The sequence below is a fragment of the Haematobia irritans genome, chromosome 3, assembly GCF_050003625.1.
Source record: "Haematobia irritans isolate KBUSLIRL chromosome 3, ASM5000362v1, whole genome shotgun sequence".
Lineage (NCBI taxonomy): Eukaryota > Metazoa > Arthropoda > Insecta > Diptera > Muscidae > Haematobia > Haematobia irritans.
Window position 1 is genome coordinate 135,188,828 of NC_134399.1, and position 17,100 is coordinate 135,205,927.

Below are 17,100 nucleotides of genomic sequence, written 5' to 3' on the forward strand. Positions count from 1 at the left end.
AAGAGTGAATTCCAAAATCAAAATAGGAACAACATTCTTCACACACACCTTCAAAATGAGGGGTGTTCAGGTTTTTTAAATGCAAAATTTAAAGAAATACGTCAAGTTTATATTGACCAAATTTTGACCGTATCACCATTTAACTTGGTTTTTTCATACTTTTAATGGGTAGTTTTAATTTTTTATACCCACCACCATAGAATGGTGATGGGGGTATAATAAGTTTTGTCATTCCGTGTGTAACACATCGAAATGTCGACTTCCGACTATATAAAGTATATATATTCTTGATCAGGCAGAAATTCTAAGACGATATAAACATGTCTGTCTGTCTGTTGTAATCACGCTACAGGCTTCGATAATTGCGCTATCGTCCTGAAATTTGGCACAGATTTGTTCTTTGGTTGCAGACAGGTCAAGTTCGAAGATGGGCTATATCGGTCCAAGTTTTGATATAGTCCTCATATAAACCGATTTCTCTATTTGGGGTCTTGGGCTTATAAAAACGTAGTTTTTGTCCAATTAGCCTGAAATTGAAAATCTAGAGGTACTTGAGGACCATAAAGAGGTGTGTCGAAAATGGTCCGTATCGGTCCATGTTTTGTTATAGCCCCCATATAGACCGATCTCCCGATTTTGCTTCTTGGGCTTCTAGAAACTGTATTTACTATCCGATTTGCCTGAAATTGGAAATTTAGAGGTATTTGGTTTGAATGTTTCTAAAGATATTATATTTTGACAAAATTTTCTATAGATATTAAATTTTGGCAAAATTTTCTATAGAACTAAAATGTTGACAAAATTTTCTATAGAAATAAAATTTGATAAAATTTTCTATAGAAATAAAATTTTGATAAAATTTTCCATGGAAATAAAATTACGATAAAAACAAAATTTTCTATAGAAATATAATTTTGAAATAATAGTTTTTTCTGTGGTAGATTTTTGGTAACATTTTCTTAAACTTTGGGTACGTTATCTTTGGCACGAGTGGCAACCGTATAATTCACTTCCTTTTTATAAACGAATCGTAACACCGTTTCATATTATGGTGAATCCCCCTTAGAGAAGCTTTGAAACACTCGGAAATATCACCGGCATTACTGCGAGGGGATAATCTACCGCTGAAAAACTTTTTGTGAAGTAGGTCGAAACTTGGATTAAACCTAAAACTTCGTAACCCCTTTGATGCGGTGGTTCCCTTAATGAAAGCTAAATAACCTTTATTCCCAGAAGTCTGCATGTACGAATTTCGTGTTCAAAAGCATTTTCGTAAAAGTATATGCAACTGTTGTTGCCACTACTGGCAGTATTTTGAGAACCATGTGCCAAAATTGGGTCGGTTTCATTTTCTCATTTTCTCATAAGGGATTGGTGTAGTTATCAAATAGCCTATACCAACCGGCGTTTATCTACCATATACTAGAGTAAGAAACTATTACTATTGCCCCAGAGACAACTTTCCGTTTTCGTATGTAAATTTTATTTTAAACTTCTATAATTAATTACTTTACCAAAATAAAAATTTCTATGTTACATAATTATATGTTGCAAAATGATAAATAATGCTTGCCTATTAGCTCAAATGACAGTTATGGCACATTAGCATCGATTAGCGAATCGAAATTTAAATATTTTAACCCTAAAGCATGTTGAAATACCTCCATTAATTAAATATTTGACAAAATGTGCAGAAATCTAAAATAAATATTTACCAGAAAAACGTCTATAATCAAGACGGAAATTTAATATAGGGATGAGAAACGAAAAAAATCGTAAATAAAAAACGTCAAAAAATAAACAAACAGGGACGCAAGAGAAAAAAATTTCTCATACGTATGAGAAGATGATTTTGTTGGAGCTTGTATTACTGAAGATGTTGTTTTTAATGTTTGTTTTTTTCTTAAGTCGAAAATAATATTGGCATACCAAAATGTGCACAACTTTCACCTTACGACAAAAAAAACGCCAACAATATAACTGAAAGGAGATGAGTTAATATGAGATGGGCGCAAAAAATCTCACATCTTTAATGAGTATCGCACCGACAGCTTAGGCAAGCAACCAGTTAAGGTTGTAAGGTGTCACTTTTTTAGTTGATACAAAAATAAATAAAAAAAAATTAAATAAAAACAATTTGTATGAAAAATTACGAAATTAATCAAAATAAATAAAGGCAACCTCAAGTAGAGTAGTAGATTATTTTTTATACCCTACAATGAAAACAGATGAGTAACTGATTAATCATGGCATGCGTATTTTATTGTCCTTAAAACACGCATGCGAAGTTTGCTTAGCAAAAAAGTCGCATTTTGATATCCAGCACCATAGAATATATTCCTGAGCATAAAAGACGCGTTTCTCTGATATAAAGTTTTTTTCCTTCTCCAAAAATCGATAACTTTTTCAATGAAGTCGTTTTTATACCCTTCACCACTACTATGGTACAGGGTATAATAAGTTTGTGCATTTGTAAGTAACGCCAAGAAATCATAGACCAACCTTTTAGTATACGGATCGGCTTAGAATTAAATTCTGAGTCGATTTAGCGATGTCCGTCTGTCTGTCTGTCCGTCTGTCTGTTGATATATTTTTGTGTGCAAAGTACAGCTCGCAGTTTTAGTCCGATTGTCCTAAAATTTGGTATAGGGTCCTGTTTCGGCTCAAAGACGATCCCTATTGATTTTAGAAAAAATCGGTTCAGATTTAGATATAGCTGCCATATATATTTTTCACCGATCTGGTCATAATTGGCGTGTATATCAACCGATCTTCCTCAAATTCCGTACATCCGAATATTTTATGAGTCTCGAAAAACTTGCAAAATATCAGCCAAATCCGTTTAGATTTAGATATAGCTCCCATATATAGCTTTCGCCCGATTTACACTCATTTGGCCACAGAGGCCAATTTTTTGCTCCGATTTAGTTGAAATTTTGCATAGGGAGTAGAATTAGCATTGTAACTATGCGTGCCAAATTTGGTTGAAATCGCTTCAGATTTGGATATAGCTTTCGCCCGATTTACACTCATATGACCACAGAGGCCAATTTTTAACTCCGATTTAGTTGAAATTTTGCACAGGGAGTAGAATTAGCATTGTTGCTATGCGTGCCAAATTTGGTTGACATCTGTTCAGATTTAGATATAGCTCCCATATATATGTTTTTCTGATTTCGACAAAAATGGTCAAAATACCAACATTTTCCTTGTTAAATCGCCACTGCTTAGTCGCAAAATTGTGAAAATGACTTTAATTTTCTTAAACTTCTAATACATATATATCGAGCGATAAGTCATAAATAAACTTTTGCGAAGTTTCCTTAAAATTGCTTCAGATTTAAATGTTTCCCATATTTTTTTACTAACATTGTGTTCCACCTTAGTGCATTAGCCGACTTAAATTTTGAGTCTATAGATTTTGTAAAAGTCTATCAAATTCTGTCCAAATCGAGTGATATTTAAATGTATGTATTTGGGACAAACCTTTATATATAGCACCCAACACATTTGACGGATGTGATATGGTAGTGAAAATTTAGATCTGCAGGGTATAATATAGTCGGCCCCGCCCGACTTTAGACTTTCCTTACTTGTTTCCTTATAGTTAGGTGATTTGACTGAAAATATGTATCTTGGCTTTAATAATAAAATTTTACAAAATTGATGAAATTGTTGGTTTACAAAGAAAAACTGACTTCACTACAAAAAAGAAAAACAAGTGAGTAAAGTAGAAAGTCGGGCGGGGACGACTATATCATACCCAAAACCGCCCCTATTGAATTCTTAAACATCATCATTTGAGGGGTACCATTGATATAGGTTTGAGAGATAAACCGCATTTCCACATTTAAGAACATTAAGGGGTACATGCTTATAGGAACTTTATATCAATCAGAACACAAGTGCCTGATATTAGCAGCTATACTTGATCTTACATCTAAAGATTTAGTATGCCACTAATATTGAGTCTGTTATTAAAAAAGAGGAAATCTCTAAATAAGTGGGGGTAATGTATCCAAATTTATGAAAATCGACCAATATATTTATGTAAATGGGCTAAATAAGATCGGCTATTACGTGAAAATTTGAAATTTGAGTAACATTGTTTAATAAATAAGAAATTTATGAAAATTGGCTTATACATATATTTGGGAGCTATATCTAAGTCTGAACAGATTTAAATTACTGAGATAAAATTTTGAAAAATCCGGAGCTATATCTAAAGCAAAACTGATTTAGATGATATTTGGTAGGTGTGGAGATTGATTAATAACAAGTATGTACAGCCGTAAGTTCGGCCAGGCCGAATCTGTACCCTCCGCCATGGATTGCATAGAAACTTCTACTAAAGTCTGTCATCCACAATCAAATTACTTGGGTTGCGGTTACACTTGCCGATGATAAGGTATCTTAAAACTTCTTAACATCATCTTCTAAATTGTAGGCTAGTCCATACAAGGAATATAAAAAAAAAAATGTAGATTAAATACGTATATAACTCACTTTGACAAAATTTTCTATAGAAATAAAATTTTGACTAAATTTTCTATAGAAATAAAATTTTGACAAAATTTTCTATAGAAATAAAATTTTGACTAAATTTTCTATAGAAATAAAATTTTGACAAATTTTTTTTATAGAAATAAAATTTTGACAAAATTTTCTCTAAAAATAAAATTTTGACAAAATTTTCTATACAAATTTTCTATAGAAATAAAATTTTGACTAAATTTTCTATAGAAATAAAATTTTGACAAATTTTTTTTATAGAAATAAAATTTTGACAAAATTTTCTCTAAAAATAAAATTTTGACAAATTTTTCTATACAAATAAAATTTTGAAAAAATTTTCTATAAAAAATATTTAAACAAAACTTTCTATAGAAATGAAATATTGACAAAATTTTCTATAGAAATAAAATTTTGACAAAAGTTTCTATAGAAATAAAATATTGACAAAATTTTCTATAGAAATAAAATTTTGATAAAATTTTCTATACAAATAAAATTTTGACAAAATTTTCTATAAAAAAAAAAATTAAACAAAGCTTTCTATAGAAATAAAATTTGACAAAATTTGCTATAGTAATAAAATTTTGACAACATTTTCTATAAAAATAAAATGTTGGTAGATTATTTTTGCCAATATGGACCAATTTTTGTGTGATTGGTGATCGGCTTTATATAACTATAGACCGATATGGACCAATTTTTGCATGGCTGTTAGCGGCCACATACTAGCGCAATGTACCAAATTTCAACCGAATCGGATGAATTTTGCACCTCCAAGAAGTTCCAGATGTCAAATCTGGGGATCGGTTTATATGGGGGCTATATATAATTAGGGCCGATGTGGACCAATTTTTGCAAGGCTGTTAGCGGCCATATACTAACACTACGTACCAAATTTCAACCGGATCGAATGAATTTTGCTCCTCCAAGAGGCTCCGGAGTTCAAATATGGAGATCGGTTTATATGGGGGCTATATATAATTATGGACCGATATGGTTGTTAGAGACCATATAGTAACACCACTTACCAAATTTCAAGCGGATCGGAAAAATTGTACTACTCCAAGAGGCTCCGCAAGCCAAATCTTGGGGTCGGTTTATATGGGGGCTATACGTAAAAGTCGGACCACTTTTACGGACCACTTTTACCGCCCATTTGCGGTACCATCCGACCTACATCAATAGGAACTACTTTTGCCAAGTTTCAAGTCGATTGCTTGTTTCGTTCGGAAGTTAGTGTGATTTCAACAGGCGAACGGACGGACGGACATGCTTAGATCGACTAAGAATTTCACAACGACTCAGAATATAAAGGGTGGTTAAAATTTCATGGACCGATGTTGATTTTGAATAAAACACAAACTATTTAGGAAATTATTGTAATTTTATTTTATTATGATATATTGATATTATTCAATTATGTATGGAACAAAATATCGGCCAAATGGGCGCCGCGACCTCGGTGGCACACCTTCATCCGATGGTCCAAATTTTCGATGACGCTGAGGCATAATGGAGGTCCATTGCCGTTAATGTGCCGAATTATCTCATCCTTTAGCTCTTGAATTGTTGCTGGCTTATCGACGTACACCTTTTCTTTCAAATAACCCCATAGAGAAAAGTCCAACGGTGTCAAATCACATGATCTTGGCTGCCAATTGACATCGCCATTACGTGAGATAACACGGCCATTGAATTTGTTGCGCAAAAGAGACATTGTTTCGTTAGCTGTGTGGCAAGTGGCACCGTCCTGCTGAAACCACATATCGTCCACATCCATATATTCCAATTCGGGTCATAAAAAGTTCGTTATCATCTCACGATAGCGAACACCATTCACAGTAAATGCCTGACCGGCCTCATTTTGGAAAAAATACGGCCCGATGATGCCGCCAGCCCATAAACCGCACCAAACAGTCACTCTCTGTGGTTGCATTGGTTTTTCGACAATCACTCTTGGATTCTCATTCGCCCAAATGCGGCAATTCTGTTTATTGACGAATTCACTGAGGTGAAAATGTGCCTCATCACTGAAGATGATTTTCTTCGAAAATTGATCATCCACTGTTGCCATTTCTTGGAACCATTTAACACGTTGTTGGATTGTGTGTCTCTCCATGGTTCAAATTGAGTAAGTCCGAAATAGAGAAATGTCAAATAAAATTCGGAAAAAAACTTGGCGTTTAGGTGTGGTTCACATTCAACATCGGTCCTTACAATTGAATCACCCTTTATATATTTATGGGGTCTTAGAGCAATATTTCTATGCGTTACAAACGGAATGACAAAGTTAATATTCAAAATCTGTTAATAATGGCGACCGGAATACTACGAACAACAAATACATGGACAGACGGACTGACGCCAAGGGAAAGATCGACTCAGAAGGTGATTCTGAGTCAATCGGCATATAACTAATCAATACTTCTGGTAGGCATATTTTTTGGCAGATTAAAGTTATTATAACTTGACCGCTATGTTGTTTAGGGTATAAAAAGCATTTAAATATAGTAAATGTTTTATTTATTCAAGCACGATACGTGTGGTAGCCAATCCCACTCACGCACATTCACGAAATGAAAACCAGCAATCACGCACGAACTACTTTTAAAGACTCACGCTCACGCACGATTCACGACAATTCACGAGACTCACGACATTTTCCAAACAGAAATCAGCCAAGGTAACAAAATTCAAAAATAGAATATAGATCGAGAGCTAAACTAATTTCAGTTAACATACGAGTGTGAATTATATCTTGATTTTTTCGTGAGCGTGATTTTGCAGAAATTGTATTCACGCACGCTCACGCAGGACATGCTTATTTTAGTCGCACATTCACGAGAGTTGCTTTGGATTTTGTTGACGACTCATGTGATTCACGCGTGTCACGAGACACCTCTAGTGTAAAGACAAAATCCTTGGGACCAGCCATCGTGGTGCTATGGCTAGCATGCTTGCCTTGCATACACAGGGTCGTGGGTTCAAACCCAGTTACGAACAAACACCAAAAAGTTTTTCAGCGGTGGATTATCCCACCTCAGTAATACTGGTGACATTTCTGAGTGTTTCCAAGCTTCTCTAAGTGGCAGCATTGCCACAATAATTTTTTATTTTGGGCCACCATTTTTCCAAAACTGGACCAAGCGGACCAAATTAAATTAGTATAATTTAAAAATTGAAATATTTCCAAAATTTTACTTCGAAAACAAATTTTGTCAAAATTTTATTTCTATTCAAAATTTTTATTTCCATTTGTTTCTATAGAACACTTTGTTAAAATTTTATTTCTATAGAAAATTTTGTCCATTTTTTTACTACTATAGGAAATTTTATTCAAATTTTACTTCTATAGAAAATTTTGTCCAAATTTTATTTCTATGGAAAATTTTGTCAAAACTTTATTTCTAAGACGATTTTGACAAAATTTTATTTCCATCGAAAATATTGTCAAAATTTTATATCTATACACGATTTTGTCAAAATTTTATTTCTATAGAAAATTTTGTCAAATTTTTTTCTATGGAAAATTTTGTCAAAATTTTATTTCTATAGAAAATTTTGTCAGCATTTTATTTCTATAGAACGTTTTGCTTGTTCTTTAGAAAATTTACCCAAATTTTTTTTATATATAAAATTTTTACAAAATGTTTGCATAATTTTGTATCTATATAAAAAATTTTTAAAGTTTATTTCTGAATAAAATTTTGTCAAAATTTAGTTCTATGGAAAATTTTGTCAAAATTTTATTTCTATAGAAAATTTTGTCCAAGTTTTATTTCTACAGACGATTTTGCCAAAATTTTATTTCTATCGAAAATATTGTCAAAATTTTATATCTATAGACGATTTTGTAATTTTTATACCCTTCACCACTACTGTGGTACAGGGTATAATAAGTTTGTGCATTTGTATGTAACGCCATGAAGGAAAAGTCTGAGACCCATCGTTTAGTATACCGATCGTCTTAGAATTAAATTCTGAGTCGAGTTAGCGATGTCCGTCTGTCTGTCTGTCTGTCTGTCCGTCTGTCTGTCTGTTGATGTATTTTTGTGTGCAAAGTACAGCTCGCAGTTTTAGTCCGATTGTCCTAAAATTTGGTATAGGGTCCTGTTTCGGCTCAAAGACGATCCCTATTGATTTTGGAAAAAATCGGTTCAGATTTAGATATAGCTACCATATATATTTTTCACCGATCTGGTCATAATTGGCGTGTATATCAACCGATCTTCCTCAAATTCCGTACATCCGAATATTTTATGAGTCTCGAAAAACTTGCAAAATATCAGCCAAATCGGTTCAGATTTAGATATAGCTCCCATATATAGCTTTCGCCCGATTTACACTCATTTGCCCACAGAGGCCAAGTTTTTGCTCCGATTTAGTTGAAATTTTGCACAGGGAGTAGAATTAGCATTGTAGCTATGCGTGTCAAATTTGGTTCAAATCGGTTCAGATTTAGATATAGTTCCCATATATAGCTTTCGCCCGATTTACACTCAAATGACCACAAAGGCCAATTTTTAACTCCGATTTAGTTGAAATTTTGCACAGGGAGTAGAATTAGCATTGTTGCTATGCGTGCCAAATTTTGTTGAAATCGGTTCAGATTTAGATATAGCTCTCATATATATGTTTTTCCGATTTCGACAAATATGGTCAAAATACCAACATTTTCCTTGTAAAATCGCCACTGCTTAGTCGAAAAGTTGTAAAAATGACTCTAATTTTCCTAAATTTCTAATACATATATATCAAGCGATAAATCATAAATAAACTTTTGCGAAGTTTCCTTAAAATTGCTTCCGATTTAAATGCTTCCCATATTTTTTACTAACATTGTGTTCCACCATAGTGCATTAGCCGACTTAAATTTGTAGAAGTCTATCAAATTCTGTCCAGATCGAGTGATATTTAAATGAATGTATTTGGGACAAACCTTTATATATAGCCCTCAACACATTTGACGGATGTTATGGTATCGAAAATTTAGATCTACAAAGTGGTGCAGGGTATAATATAGTCGGCCCCGTCCGACTTTAGACTTTCCTTACTTGTTTTTTACTAACATTGTGTTCCACCCTAGTGCATTAGCCGACTTAAATTCTGAGTCTATAGATTTTGTAGAAGTCTATCAAATTCTGTCCAAATCGAGTGATATTTAAATGTATGTATTTGGGACAAACCTTTATATATAGCACCCAACACACTTGACGGATGTGATATGGTATCGAAAATTTAGATTTACAAAGTGGTGCAGGGTATAATATAGTCGGCCCCGCCCGACTTTAGACTTTCCTTACTTGTTTTTTAATGGAAAATTTTGTCAAAATTTTATTTCTATAGAAAATTTTGTCAGCTTTTTATTTCTATAGAACAGTTTGTTATACCCTCCACCATAGGATGGGGGGTATATTAACTTTGTGATTCCGTTTGTGACACATCGAAATATTTTTCTAAGACCCCGTAAAGTATATATATTCAGGGTCGTGGTGAAATTCTGAGTCGATCTGAGCATATACGTCCGTCCGTTCGCCTGTTGAAATCACGCTAATTTCCGAACGAAACAAGCTATCGACTTGAAACTAGGCAGAAGTAGTTGTTATTGATGTAGGTCGGATGGTATTGCAAATGGGCCATATCGGTCCACTTTTACGTATAGCCCCCATATAAACGGACCCCAAAATTTGGCTTGCGGCCTCTAAGAGAAGCAAATTTCATCCGATCCGGATGAATTTTGGTACATGGTGTTAGTTTATGGTCTCTAACAACCATGCAAAAAGTGGTCTATATCGGTTCATAATTCTATATAGCCCCCATATAAACCGATCCCCCGATTTGGCTTGCGGAACCTCTAAGAGAGGCAAATTTCATCCGATCCGGCTGAAATTTGGTACATGGTGTTAGTATGTGATCTCTAACAACCCTGCAAAAATTGGTTCACATCGGTCCATAATTATATATAGCCCCCATATAAACCGATCCCCCGATTTGGCTTGCGGGGCCTCTAAGAGAAGCAAATTTCATCCGATCCGGCTGAAATTTGGTACATGGTGTCAGTATATGGTCTCTAACAACCATGCAAAAATTGGTCCATATCGGTCCATAATTATATATAGCCCCCATATAAACCGATCCCCAGATTTGACCCCGGAGCATCTTGGAAGACCAAAATTCATCTGATTCAGTTGAAATTCGGTACGTGATGTTAATATATGGCCTCAAACACCCATGCAAAAATTGGTCGATATCGGTCCATAATTATATATAGGCCCCATATAAACCGATCCCCAGATTTGACCTCCGGAGCACCTTGGAAGAGCAAAATTCTTCCCATTCGGTTGAAATTTGGTACGTGATGTTAGTATATGTTATCCAACAACCATGCAGGAATTGGTTCCTATCAGTCCATAACAATATATAGCTCCCATATAAACCGATCCCCAGATTTGACCTCCGGTGCCTTTTGGAGAAGCAAAATTCATCCGATCTGGTTGAAATATAGTACGTGGTGGTAGCATATGATATTTAACAACCATGTGAGTTGAAATTTCTTTCTCTCGTAGAAGTTTCTACGCAATCCATGGCGGAGGGTACATAAGATTCGGCCTGGCCGAACTTACGGCCGTATATACTTGCTTGTTCTTTAGAAAATTTACCCAAAATTTTATTTATATATAAAATTTTTACAAAATGTTTGCATAATTTTTTATCTTTATAAAATTTTTTTAAAGTTTATTTCTGAACAAAATTTTGCCAAAATTTTGTCAAAATGTTATTTCTGTAGAAAATTTTGTCCAAATTTTATTTCTATAGAATATATTGTCCAAATTTTATTTCTATAGAAAAGTTTGTTCAAATTTTATTTCTGTACAAAATTTTATCCAAATTTTTATTCTATAGAAAATTTTGTCCAAATTTTACTTCTATGGAAAATTTTGTCAAATTCCATTTCCAAATTTTAATTCTTTAGAAAATTTAGCCAAAATTTTATTTATATATAAAATGTTTAGAAAAAGTTTGCATAATTTTTTATCTAATTAAAATTTTTGAAAAATTACCGATTTGACAAAAATGGACCAAAGTCAACCAAATTCCATTTAAAATTTAATAATTTTTTCGATCGATTTTGATTTTGAGTGTTTTTGCTGCATTGTGAAATGCCGTTCGGACTCGACTATGAAAAGGAGGTCCCTTATCATTGAGTTTAACACTGTTGTATCACATTGAACTGAATAGTCTAAGTGAGTCTGAAATATCTGGATGCCACTATACCTAATCTGGCCTAACTTGGGACCGGCCATGCTTTCTTTGCAGTGTATTGTTAGGCTAATAAATAAGCCATTATATTATTTCATGTACTAAGGTACGTTAAATGGACTTCGTATAATAACAAAAGAAAAAACAACAAAACAATGAAATTTCTTTGGTCTAAAATTTCGTTTCCAACAAAAGAAATTATTTTTTTGTATGTACCACCGTCTGGTAACAAAAAGTGCTATTTAATTTCCGTATTCCTTTCTTAATAGAGGGTACAAATGCTTCGACTTCATTCACAATCGCAAACAAATCTTTTGAACAATTTATTATGATGCATGCACTCCACATAAACAATATGAAATGTAATGGACAATAAAACAAAAGTATCATCTTGAAAACCAAAATATTTGTGGTATGTGCTCGTTAACGTTGTTAACAAATCCATGGCACCTATTCAAAGTAACAAAATCATCAGCAGCATCAACAGCAATAAAAACTCGTCTACCACAGCAGCGCAAGTAAAGTGAAGTCCGACTCAGACAATTATGAGTGAGTTCGGTGTGATTCGATGTGTGAAATTCTTATGAATTTCAGTACTCGGGGGGGCTCTGATAACATTATGGGTAAGCACATGAGCGGTAGTTTTGTATTCGTATGTACACAGCATGGGCATGCGTAGCACATTATCTGAAGTGAATGTTTTGCCAACGTGTAAAGATGCGTCCACATGATATGCGGTGTTAAGCACATATATGGTCGAATGAAGATATTATTACGTAGATATAGGCCGTGGGTGGGTTTTTTGTTTTCTTTTTGAGAAATTTTTATTTATTTTATTTATTAAAAGTGGACTTACATAACCGTGAGCTAGAGACCATAACAATTTCACATAAATTGAAATGAAATTGAACAAGTACTTTAAATATGTGTAAGTATATAGTTTTTCAAGTGCGGAAAACTGTATTACACTAAAACAAGTACATGAGGCAGTAAGTACTGCCAGGCTGAATCCCCTACTATGTCCCCTCTACCATGGACTGCATAGAAAGTTCTACTACAAACTGTCATTTACAATCGAATTTCCCTCTGGAATTTTTTTCAGATTCAATCACAAAATTAATTGATCCAATTAACTTTTTTATTGGAATATCTCCAATCACGAAAATGATGGTATCAATCACAGTTTTAATTGAGCATCAAAAAAAAAAAAAAAACAAGTAAAGGGTGATTTGTTAAGAGCTTGATAACTTTTTTTTTTAAAAAAACGCATAAAATTTGCAAAATCTCATCGGTTCTTTATTTGAAACGTTAGATTGGTCCATGACATTTACTTTTTGAAGATAATTTCATTTAAATGTTGACCGCGGCTGCGTCTTAGGTGGTCCATTCGGAAAGTCCAATTTTGGGCAACTTTTTCGAGCATTTCGGCCGGAATAGCCCGAATTTCTTCGGAAATGTTGTCTTCCAAAGCTGGAATAGTTGCTGGCTTATTTCTGTAGACTTTAGACTTGACGTAGCCCCACAAAAAATAGTCTAAAGGCGTCAAATCGCATGATCTTGGTGGCCAACTTACCGGTCCATTTCTTGAGATGAATTGTTCTCCGAAGTTTTCCCTCAAAATGGCCATAGAATCGCGAGCTGTGTGGCATGTAGCGCCATCTTGTTGAAACCACATGTCAACCAAGTTCAGTTCTTCCATTTTTGGCAACAAAAAGTTTGTTAGCATCGAACGATAGCGTCGCCATTCACCGTAACGTTGCGTCCAACAGCATCTTTGAAAAAATACGGTCCAATGATTCCACCAGCGTACAAACCACACCAAACAGTGCATTTTTCGGGATGCATGGGCAGTTCTTGAACGGCTTCTGGTTGCTCTTCACTCCAAATGCGGCAATTTTGCTTATTTACGTAGCCATTCAACCAGAAATGAGCCTCATCGCTGAACAAAATTTGTCGATAAAAAAGCGGATTTTCTGCCAACTTTTCTAGGGCCCATTCACTGAAAATTCGACGTTGTGGCAGATCGTTCGTCTATTCATGATGAAATGTCAAAGCATACTGAGCATCTTTCTCTTTGACACCATGTCTGAAATCCCACGTGATCTGTCAAATACTAATGCATGAAAATCCTAACCTCAAAAGAATCACCCTTTATATACGGCCGCAAGTTCGGCCAGGCCGCATCTTATGTACCCACCACCATGGATTGCGTAGAAACTTCTAGGAAAGATTATGATCCACAATCGAATTACTTGGGTTGTGGTATCTTAAAACTTCTTAACATCGTTTTCTAAATTGTGATTTAGTCCATACATGGTATATATTAGATAAAAAAGTTATGTATAGTTAAGTCTACAAATAATTACGAATCGATATGGACTTTTTGTACGTAGAGAGCCAGAATTGAAATATGGGGGTCGCTTATATGGGGCTTTATACAATTATGAACTTGATATGGACCAATTTTTGTGTGATTGGGGATCGATTTATCTGAGGGCCATATATAACTATAGACCAATATGGACCTAATTAAGCATGGTTGTTAACGACCATATACTAGCAAAATGTACCAAATTTCAACTCACTCGGATGAAATTTGCTCCTCCAAGAGGTTCCAAAACCAAAACTCGGGATCGGTTTATATGAGGCTATGTACGATTATGGACTGATATGGACTACTTTTGGCATGGTTGGTAAATATCATATACTACCACCACGTACCAAATTTCAAGCAGATCGGATGAATTTTGCTTCTCCAAAAGGCACCGGAGGTCAAATCTGGGGATCGGTTTATATGGGAGCTATATATAATTATGGACTGATAGGAACCAATTCCTGCATGGTTGTTGGATCCCATATACTAACATCACGTACCAAATTCCAACCGAATGGGAAGAATTTTGCTCTTCCAAGGGGCTCTGGAGGTCAAATCTGGGGATCGGTTTATATGGGGCCTACATATAATTATGGACCGATATCGACCAATTTTTGCATGGGAGTTTGAGGCCATATATTAACACCACGTACCAAATTTCAACTGAATCAGATGAATTTTAGTCTTCCAAGAGGTTCCGGAGGTCAAATCTGGTGATCGGTTTATATTAGGGCTATATATAATTATGAACCGATGTGGACCAATTTTTGCATGGTTGTTAGAGACCATATACTAACATCACGTACCAAATTTCAGCCGGATCGGATGAAATTTGCTTCTCTTAGAGGCCTCGCAAGCCAAATCGGGGGATCGGTTTATATGGGGGCTATATATAATTATGGACCGATGTGGACCAATTTTTTCGTGGTTGTTAGAGACCATATACTTACACCATGTACCAAATTTCAGCCGGATCTGATGAAATTTGCTTCTCTTAGAGGCCTCGCAACCAAATCGGGGGATCGGTTTATATGGGGGCTATATATAATTATGGACCGATGTGGACCAATTTTTGCATGGTTGTTAGAGACCATATACTTACACCATGTACCAAATTTCAGCCGGATCGGATGAAATTTGCTTCTCTTAGGGGCCTCGCAAGCCAAATCGGGGGATCGGTTTATATGGGGGCTATATATAATTATAGACCGATGTGCTCCAATTTTTGCATGGTTATTAGAGACTATATACTAACACTATGTACCAAATTTCAGCCGGATCGGATGAAATTTGCTTCTCTTAGAGGCCTCGCAAGCCAAATTTTGGGGTCCGTTTATATGGGGGCTATACGTAAAAGTGGACCGATATGGCCCATTTGCAATACCATCCGACCTACGTCAATAACAACTACTTGTGCCAAGTTTCAAGTCGATAGCTTGCTTCGTTCGGAAGTTAGCGTGTTTTCAACAGGACGGACGGACGGACATGCTCAGATCGACTCAGAATTTCATCACGACCCAGAATATATATACTTTATGGGGTCTTAGAGCAATATTTCGATGAGTTACAAACGGAATGACAAAGTTAATATACCCCCCATCCTATGGTGGTGGGTATAAAAAAACTTGATTAAAAAATTAAAAAACAACATTGGTCCATATCGGTCCATAATTGGCTTTCAGATTCGGCTTCCCAGCAAAAAAAAAGAGCTTCCAAAAAAGTAGTTTGGATCCCCAATCTGTGATCCGGAAGTAGTGCAAACTTGGATCATCTCCAATGAATTTTACACGGGCTTGTCATAGGATGGAAGTACTCCCTTTTTGGAACCTTTGAATTACTTTAGAAGTTGTGCCCTGGAAGTTAATTTGAATGAAGAAATCTAAAAAGCGAAAAAAACAATTTTTCTGCAACTAACTTCACTTTTTTTTCAACCATATGTTTTATTACACTATTATGTTCCTATTATCTTATTTTTACAATTTGAAAAACATTTTCGCTCCGGCCAGGGGTTGAACATTTGTTTACTGGCACCATAACAGAACGCCTTAGCACACTCAGCCACAAACGCCATTGAATATAAAGCGTCGAAAGGTCAATTCAAAGGTGTGTGATATGATCGTAATACGACACCAAGGAATAACATTCTAATTGAGATGAGACGGGATAGACACATCGTGTCTTTGGCAATAATGCTCAGGGTGGGTCCCTGAGTCGATATAACCATGTCCGACTGTCCGTCCGTCCGTCCTTCTGTCTGTGAACACATTTTTGTGATCAAAGTCTAGGAAGCAATTTAAGTCCAATCGCCTTCAAATTTGGGACATGTTCCTCATTTGGGTCAGAATAGAACCCTATTGATTTTTGAAGAAATCGGTTCAGATTTAGATATAGCTCCCATATATATTTTCGCCCGATATGCACTACTATGGACCCAGCAGCCAGAGTTTTATACCGATTTCCTTGAAATTTTGTACAAACATAACACTTAGTCGTATAGTCAAGTGTGCAACATTTGATTGACATCGGTTCAGATTTAGATATAGCTCCCATATATATCTTTCGCCCGATATGGACTTATATGGCCCCAGAAGCCAGATTTTTGGGCTAATTTGGTTGAAATTTTGCACTAGGATTACAACTAGTAGTAAAGTCAAGTGTGCAAAATTTGATTGAAATCGGTTCAGATTTAGATATAGCTGCCATATATATTTTTCGCCGATCTGGTCATAATTGGCGTGTATATCAACCGATCTTCCTCAAATTCCGTACATCCGAATATTTGATGAGTCTCGAAAAACTTGCAAAATATCAGCAAAATCGGTTCAGATTTAGATATAGCGCCCATATATAGCTTTCGCCCGATTTACACTCATTTGCCCACAGAGGCCAATTTTTTGCTCCGATTTAGTTGAAATTTTGCATAGGGAGTAGAATTAGCGTTGTAACTATGC